At 44.7% G+C, this 8,512-nt stretch overlaps 1 non-coding gene across 1 annotated transcript; it reads right to left on the minus strand.

Annotated features, from left to right (window-relative positions):
• Window positions 1-3,837: 3,837 nt before the first annotated feature.
• Window positions 3,838-3,912, minus strand: TRNAS-GGA (transfer RNA serine (anticodon GGA)). Its single transcript has one exon. It is a non-coding gene; the product is annotated as a tRNA-Ser (tRNA).
• Window positions 3,913-8,512: the final 4,600 nt, after the last annotated feature.

Raw genomic sequence — 8,512 nt, forward strand, 5'->3', positions numbered from 1 at the left:
GGCGCGCCGAAGCGAGCTGAAAACGAGTTTAAATTCCCTCGTACGCTGCGGTCCTCATTTAGTGGCGAAATTTTCCCGCTTCGAGTGTCTCCTTTACAACGCTTGAAAGCACTACAATAGGTAGTGGCTGCCTTTGAAGGCGCGCAACATGGTAGGCTACTGCTCGGTGCCGCAGGGCCGGACGCACGTAACGGAGGCCGGTGTCAGCCTTATTCACACGCAGCCGCAGGACAAGAAGCTGCGTGAAGCTTGGCTCGCGAAAGATGGAATGGAATGGAAAAACTTTATTTCTCTATATCTCAGAGAGATTAGCGGTGGGCAGGTGTCTTCATGTTTTGAGTAATGTAAACCGGCAAACAGTCATCGGCTACAACTCGGGTATGCAGCAAGCACAGACGTGAGGAACATTTCTGCTACGGCGCCCGGTCTGCGATGTTCTGAAAACGTGCACTGAGACGCTCGCCCCGAGTCCGCTGCCCGACTAATGTCGTGACGGTTTGGTCTATGAACTTGTCGATGCTATAGATACTGGCAAGTTCAGTGGAGTAGAAAGGCAGCGGTAAGAAGCACATTTAAAGAAAGCATGGCATATGGTCATGTTTGTGCTATGAATTAATGCGCTAAATTACAAAAAAGGAGCAGCGGGAAATTGCACGCTGAGAACACCGATAAACATACAGTGCGAAGCAACTCGAGAAATAGTATTGAAAGGTCAAAGAATTTAGAAGAAAAAAAAAAGATTGAATCGTCGCGACGGCACATCACAGTCCCCCGTAGGCGTCGAAGTCTCTACAATGAAATTATTTTTGAACAGCTGTGATAGCGCCCACGCAACAATGGTTGCTTGTATACTGTCAAATGCTCATATTCTGCGGCCTAAAGCTCATGGCACGGTGCGGAAACGCGCGCGCGGTGAAAACGAAACAGTGCGCGGACAAGCATGCAGACGCGACATCGGTCGCTGCGAATCTGCGCGATCGCTGCATTGAGGCTTCGTTCTATTACACTCCATTTAGCTATACAAACACTATAAGAACATATTTCACATAGTTTGCTCTCAGCGTTTACCTACTTTTCACGCAAGAAGCCGGTTCGGAAGACTTCACCGCGGCGACCGCGCGCAGTGGCGTTCCCTGTACGTATTCGGTGAAGAGATAGCGTCTGTAAACGATTGTGTGCTTTCAGTTTGTCCAAGATTATTATTTAGACAGTAATAAACTTCTCTCGTTTCGAAAGTACTTACAGAAATGTCCGGGAGAGCTCGCGCGTGGTGTTTTCAGTGAGCGCTGACAGCAAAACCTATGAGGAGGGCGCCACGTGATCCCTCATAATACGCCAGCGAGGCGCTTCCGATAGATGGCGACTCCGTAACTCCTCGCCGCCAATGGAGCTTTGCCGATTCCGCTAGGTGGCAGAGCCTATCAAGAAAATGTGGCTGTTGCTGCGGCTGCGGCTAGCAGCTAGACAGGCGGCACGACCACTCGGCACGACCCAACGCGTGCGTCTATTTGTCGTAGAAAAATCGCTCACGTGACCTGATCCTAGGTGCCTAGGGACAGCATCGTTTAGGGATTTTTGAGAAGGCGCGATGCTGGCGCCGAGCGACGCCTTGGCGTGTTCGTCCTCGGCGTGATCGTATTCGGCGTGATCGATCGTATTCAATGCAGGAGCACAATGCGGATTCATGCCCCTGCTTTTGGCTGGACTGCACACGCTCTTTGAGAATTGATTCATTTCATTGATTCATTCTTTGATTAAGCGCGAGACCTAGCAATGGGTAGCCCAAATATAGATTTGAGAAAACCAAAACGAATTCAGCAGTAATAAGCTAAAGGGTTGTTTTGGTGTAGACCAGTGGCCAAGTCCGGATATGAAGGAGGAGGAAGAAAAGCCGAGTCTTTCCACTTCAACACTGGGAGGCACAACTCCCACAAATAAATACGACTCTTACCTATTTGACTTTTTTAAGGAGATTACCGACTTGCATCGGGAAGTGTTCAGTTCAACAAACACTGCATGAAGTAAGCTTCCTGCGCATATTTCACCAGCTACTGCATCATTGTTTCACATTATGACTGAAACTGCAATTTTCTTTATGCCACAACTTGCCCAGTTTTGTGTTTAGGATGTTAGCAGTGCTATTAAGGCACTTAAATACTCATGAACAGTAGAGAGAAAAAAATAAAAGTAAGAAAACAGTGGCTTTTTCTGCATAGACTATGCATACACCTGGTGCTCTTATGGTCATTTTTTCCCTATCCGCTAAACCATTCTAAACAAGAAAAGTTTATATACACACAAGTTTACCACAGGTATCCTTCGTATGCAAAGTATATTTATTCCGTGACATATTCTGCAGCTATGCTATTGGGCTTTCCTTCCTTCCTTTTCAGCTGTGCAGGAGAAGTGATGAGACAGTTTGACAATTTTAATCGTTTAAAGACTTAGCGAAACCTTTTTCGGGTTGTTTATTTCTAGGTTTCAGACTCTGCACATTGCATGTTAAGGCGTGTTCTCTGTGTTAGTTGCTTTTTCTTTATGGGTAAGGCATGTCAACATTTTTTACACCATGTCAAGTATGATACAACCGACAATATGATGTCGGTTGTTTGTGTCCAAGGCCGTTATACAGCGTGATTGTAGCATTTTGCCAAGTTTTGCCTCTGCCACCCAAGCTTCAAAGATTGCTACCCACTGCTGGTGGCATGACACATGTCACATTTCTTTTTCAATGAAAGAAAGTCTGTCACGCATCCTGTGCACTGGTTGTCTTTTATCTCTTTGAATTGAAATTTGTTGCCTATATTTGCTATTTTGTTGCATTTCAGATTAGGAATGGCTATCATAATTGACATTTAACCATATTGCACACAATGTGGATGATATGTGATTACAATATATGGTCACCATACATATAATAGAAGTTAATAATTCAAGAATAGCGCTTTTGCATGGTGGTACAGCCATGAATTGTGGCTATAAGGTACCAGCGCTGCAGGTAGCACTGCTTGTGCAAAACATAGTTCAACTCTACTACTTTCAAACATGATTGTTTTTATATGCATTTGTACAGCTCCAGTTTCTGTGAACAACACACATCTGGTGGAAGAGTGGCTTGCCCCTGCAGTTGGGTCCAATGAATAGCCAAATTTCTGCCTGCTTTCATGTCATTAGCATATTAGTAAAGGTAGATGTTTTTATAGTAGCCTGTTTGCCCAGTGTAGAAGCCGCTGCAGGGTGTCAGGATCTCATACACATCTTCAGCTTTGCAGGAGACACAGCATCTGGCGCATAGTTTGTCACAGGTCATTTATTCGGGGCAAGTTGAGTTTACTCACTAGCAGAGGGAGAACCAAGCTTGTTGGATATGAAGTAAACCGCCTGTATACTCAGAGGCCTTCTTCATTTCGTGTGACATATGTGGTTATAGCGACCCTTGTTTTAAGCACTTCTTGTCCAGCAGCGGTCGTTTGCTTTTGAAACACTCAGGGTAGCTTTGAGCAAGCTGGACAGGAATAACACTGAAAAACCAGCAGATGTTAATTGTCGCACTTATCCTGCGAAGCTTCGTACAGTATGATGAGGGCGTAAATAAATGAGGGTGTTCCTCAAGGCCTTGTAGCACATGCCACGAGTTTGGAGCAACATGATCTATAGTACTTTTTTGATCGCATGCTATAGGTTTAGCAGGTGACGTAGTAGTTCTGCGGAATCCCGCAAGGTGGAGAGAAGTAATGAATAAAGAGAAAATCAGACATCCACCCGTTCGTAGCAATTGCTACAAAGGAAACCCACACGGGTTCATCGAAAGAAAGGCCTCATAGTTGAAGAAAAATTCGTCCTGGTCCGGGACTCGAACCCGGGACCACCGCCTTTCCGGGGCAGCCGCTCTACCATCTGAGCTAACCAGGCGGCTAGCAGATGGCAGGGCGAAGTTGAATTTGTCGACAACACGAAGCAAAGGCAAGTGTTTGACGTAGTAGTTCTGCGGCATCCCGCAAGGTGGAGGAACCCGTATGGGTTTCCTTTGTAGCAATTGCTACGAACGGGCGGATGTCTGATTTTCTGTTTATTCAGGTTTAGCAGGTGTGACCATGGTTGAAGTGCAGTGCAAGGTCAAGAAAACATATCTATGAGCAGAACCCTGGTAAAGGTGACCCTGGAAAAACTAGTGGGAAGCCTGTTGAACATCTGGTTGACCCACTTGCTGGCTCCATCAGGCAAAGTATGATAAAGAGAAGGAAGTCATCATCATATCAGAAGGTTTTTACATATAAACACTGTGCTAAGGTCATAACATTCCAACAAGTCTTAGTGCGCAGGCTATGCACGACCAACTACATATGCCTTCTGTTCGGACATTTGCTCATTGTAACTAACCAGGATGGAGTGGACAAAAAACGAACAGCAGCTCCATTAAATTGGTTTCACGGGTATCAAGTGTTTTGTAAGTGTACATTGCCATACTCCCCAATGCCGCCTTGGGTGACATCAGCAAGGACCAGCTAGAGGCAAGGGGTAATAGACATCTTTATAAGCTAAAGATACATGCAAGCATGGAGAGCACATTGTGTCCAAAAAGTAGGCACTTCACGGGGGCACTGGAGAAGGAACAGATTATTTACAGCGGGCAAAGACAAGCTATTAAACACCCAACACTGTTGCCATGTAACGACCTCTGAAACAATTCTTTTTAAAGAGGAAATCATCTTTGTGAATCCATAAAGAGGGCAGATGGGCAAAGCCCCTTCAGTAATGCTGCCAGCTTCAAAAGCCCACTTTGCACATCGTGAATGCTTCCTTCTTACGACTTTGCTGGGTGCATGCATTCTACTACCCAAAAGCTGTCATTGAGAGCACTGTTGGTTTGGTGGCAATACAGTTCAGAAGCGATTGCAACAAACCTCCCTTCCTAGTTGGCCTGGATACTCACGGTGCTTATGAAGCAGCACCATGAGGCAAGCAAGGTGAACGGATGCCTCCAAGCCCTTGTTCGTTTATCACACTGTTCTGTTAGTAACAACCATGAGACTTGAAACCAACAAGCTCAAGTTCAGCACTCGCGTGGTTACTGCGAGGATCCATAAAAAGCACAAGAACAGAAAACTCAAGGGAAAGCCTAAAGCACCATTTAACACTTAGTATTGCTGCAGCCCACCCCCTTCTTTTATTTTGTCTCGTCGTGCTACATCTTTTTACTATAGATAGGCATCAGCTTAGGCGATGTTCCCAATCAGAGCCCAATTTTTATATACACTATGTGCTGGTTCAAAAAGGCTCGAAAAACTGCAATGGAAGCTTCAAGTAGAAAAGGTGCCTGGAAGAAAAAAAAAAGCTGTGCTGCAACCATCTCGGCAAAATCCTGTCCCCTTAATAAAATTTGTGCTTTCATACCAATTTGAGCCCTCCAGTTTAGAGTAAAGTACCAGTGCACTTATGAACAATGTATCAATTCTCAAAGAGCATGTGCAGTCCAGCCAAAAGCAGGGGCAAGAATCTGCATTGTGCTCCTGCGTTGAAGGTGAATAACACGTGCCATAATGGCGAATGTGCTTTAGTAAGCTTCCCTGCAATATGAATTTGTAATGTACAAAGAATTGTCAATGAAGCTTACCACGAGTACAGATGCACTTGCAAATTATGTCACAATTGAAAATAATGAGCACAGTGTAAACCTATGTGCCCTTTCCACTCACAGTATGCTTTACTGCACGATGCTTATTTACAACCCTGTATTGCACCTGGCAATACGAACCTGGCAACGTTTAACGCTAGAACGTTATCTAGTGAGGCGAGTCTAGCAGTGCTATTGGAGGAATTAGAGGGCAGTAAATTGGATATAATAGGGCTCAGTGAAGTTAGGAGGCCAAAAGAAGGATATACAGTGCTAAAAAGCGGGCACGTCCTGTGATACCGGGGCTTAGCTGAGAGACGAGAACTAGGAGTCGGATTCCTGATTAATAAGAACATAGCTGGTAACATACAGGAATTCTATAGCATTATCGAGAGGGTGGCATGTCTTGTTGTGAAACTCAATAAGAGGTACAAAATTAAGGTTATACAGGTCTACGCCCCTACATCCAGTCATGATGACCAGGAAGTCGAAGACTTCTATGAAGACGTGGAATCGGCGATGGGTAAAGTCAAAACAGAATACAGTATACTGATGGGCGACTTCAATGCCAAAGTAGGCAAGAAGCAGGCCGGAGACAAGGCAGTGGGGGAATATGGCATAGGCACTAGGAATAGCAGGGGAGAGTTATCAGTACAGTTTGCGGAACAGAATAATATGCGGATAATGAATACCTTCTTCCGCAACCGAGATAGCCGAAAGTGGACGTGGAGGAGCCCGAACGGGGAGACTAGAAATGAAATAGACTTCATACTCTGCGCTAACCCTGGCATCATACAAAATGTGGACGTGCTCAGCAAGGTGCGCTGCAGTGACCATAGGATGGTAAGAACTCGAATTAGCCTAGACTTGAGGAGGGAACAGAAGCAACTGGTGCATAAGAAGTCGATCAATGAGTTAGCGGTAAGAGGGAAAATAGAGGAATTCCAGATCAAGCTACAGAACAGGTATTCGGCTTTAACTCAGGAAGAAGACCTTAGTGTTGAAGCAGTGAACGACAATCTTGTGGGTTTCATTAAGGAGTGCGCAATAGAAGTCGGTGGTAACTCCGTTAGACAGGATACTAGTAAGCTATCGCAGGAGACGAAAGATCTGATCAAGAAACGCCAATGTATGAAAGCCTCTAACCCTACAGCTAAATAGAACTGGCAGAACTTTCGAAGTTAATCAACAAGCGTAAGACAGGTGAGATAAGGAAGTATAATATGGATAGAATTGAACATGCTCTCAGGAACGGAGGAAGCCTAAAAGCAGTGAAGAAGAAACTAGGAATTGGCAAGAATCAGATGTATGCGTTAAGAGAGAAAGACGGCAATATCATTACTAATATGGATGAGATAGTTCAAGTGGCTGAGGAGTTCTATAGAGATTTATGCAGTACCAGTGGCACCCACGACGATAATGGGAGAGAGAATAGTCTAGAGGAATATGAAATCACACAGGTAACACCGGAAGAAGTAAAGAAAGCCTTGGGAGATATGCAAAGGGGGAAGGCAGCTGGGGAGGATCAGGTAACAGCAGATTTGTTGAAGGACGGTGGGCAGATTGTTCTAGAAAGACTGGCCACCCTGTATACACAATGACTCAGGACTTCGAGCGTAGCGGAATCTTGGAAAAACGCTAATATAATCCTAATCCATAAGAAAGGGGACGCCAAAGACGTGAAAAATTATAGACCGATCAGTTTACTATCCGTTGCCTACAAAGTATTTACTAAGGTACTTGCAAATAGAATCAGGAACACCTTAGACTTCTTTCAAATAAAGGAACAGGCAGGATTTCATAAAGGCTACTCAACAATAGACCATATTCACACTATCAATCAGTAATAGAAAAATGTGCGGAATATAACCAACCTTTATATATAGCTTTCATTGATTACGAAAAAAGCGTTTGATTCAGTCGAAACCTCAGCAGTCGTGGAGGCATTGCGGAATCAGGGTGTAGACGAGCCGTATGTAAAAATACTAAAAGATATCTATAGCGGCTCCACAGCCACCGTAGTCCTCCATAACGAAAGCAACAAAATCCCGATAAAGAAAGGCGTCAGGCAGGGAGATACGATCTCTCCGATGCTATTCACAGCCTGTTTACAGGAGGTATTCAGAGACCTGGATTGGGAAGAATTGGGGATAAGAGTTAATGGAGAATACCTTAGTAACTTGCGATTCGCTGATGATATTGCCTTGCTTAGTAACTCAGGGGACCAACTGCAATGCATGCTCACTGACCTGGAGAGGCAAAGCCGAAGGGTGGGTCAAAAAATTAATCTGCAGAAAACTAAAATAATGTTTAACACTCTCGGAAGGGAACAGCAGTTTACAATAGGTAGTGAGGCATTGGAAGTGGTAAGAGAATACATCTACTTAGGACAGGTAGTGACTGCGGGTCCGGATCATGAGACTGAAATAATCAGAAGAATAAGAATGGGCTGGGTTGCGTTTGGCAGGCATTCTCAGATCATGGACAGCAGGTTGCCATTATCCCTCAAGCGAAAAATTTATAACAGCTGTGTCTTACCAGTACTCACGTACGGGGCAAAAACCTGTAGGATTACGAAAAGAGTTCTACTTAAATTGAGGACGACGCAACGAGCTATGGAAAGAAGAATGATAGGTGTAACGTTAAGGGATAAGAAAAGAGCAGATTGGGTGAGGGAGCAAACGCGAGTTAATGATATCAGTTGAAATCAAGAAAAAAGAAATGGGCATGGGCAAGACACGTAATGTGGAGGGAAGATAACCGATGGTTATTAAGAGTTACGGAATGGATTCCAAGGGAAGGAAAGCGTAGCAGAGGGCGGCAGAAAGTTAGGTGGGTGGATGAGATTAAGAAGTTTGCAGGGACAACATGGCCACAATTAGTACATGACCGGGGTAG

Source organism: Dermacentor andersoni, unplaced genomic scaffold (assembly GCF_023375885.2).
Source record: "Dermacentor andersoni unplaced genomic scaffold, qqDerAnde1_hic_scaffold ctg00000040.1, whole genome shotgun sequence".
NCBI lineage: Eukaryota > Metazoa > Arthropoda > Arachnida > Ixodida > Ixodidae > Dermacentor > Dermacentor andersoni.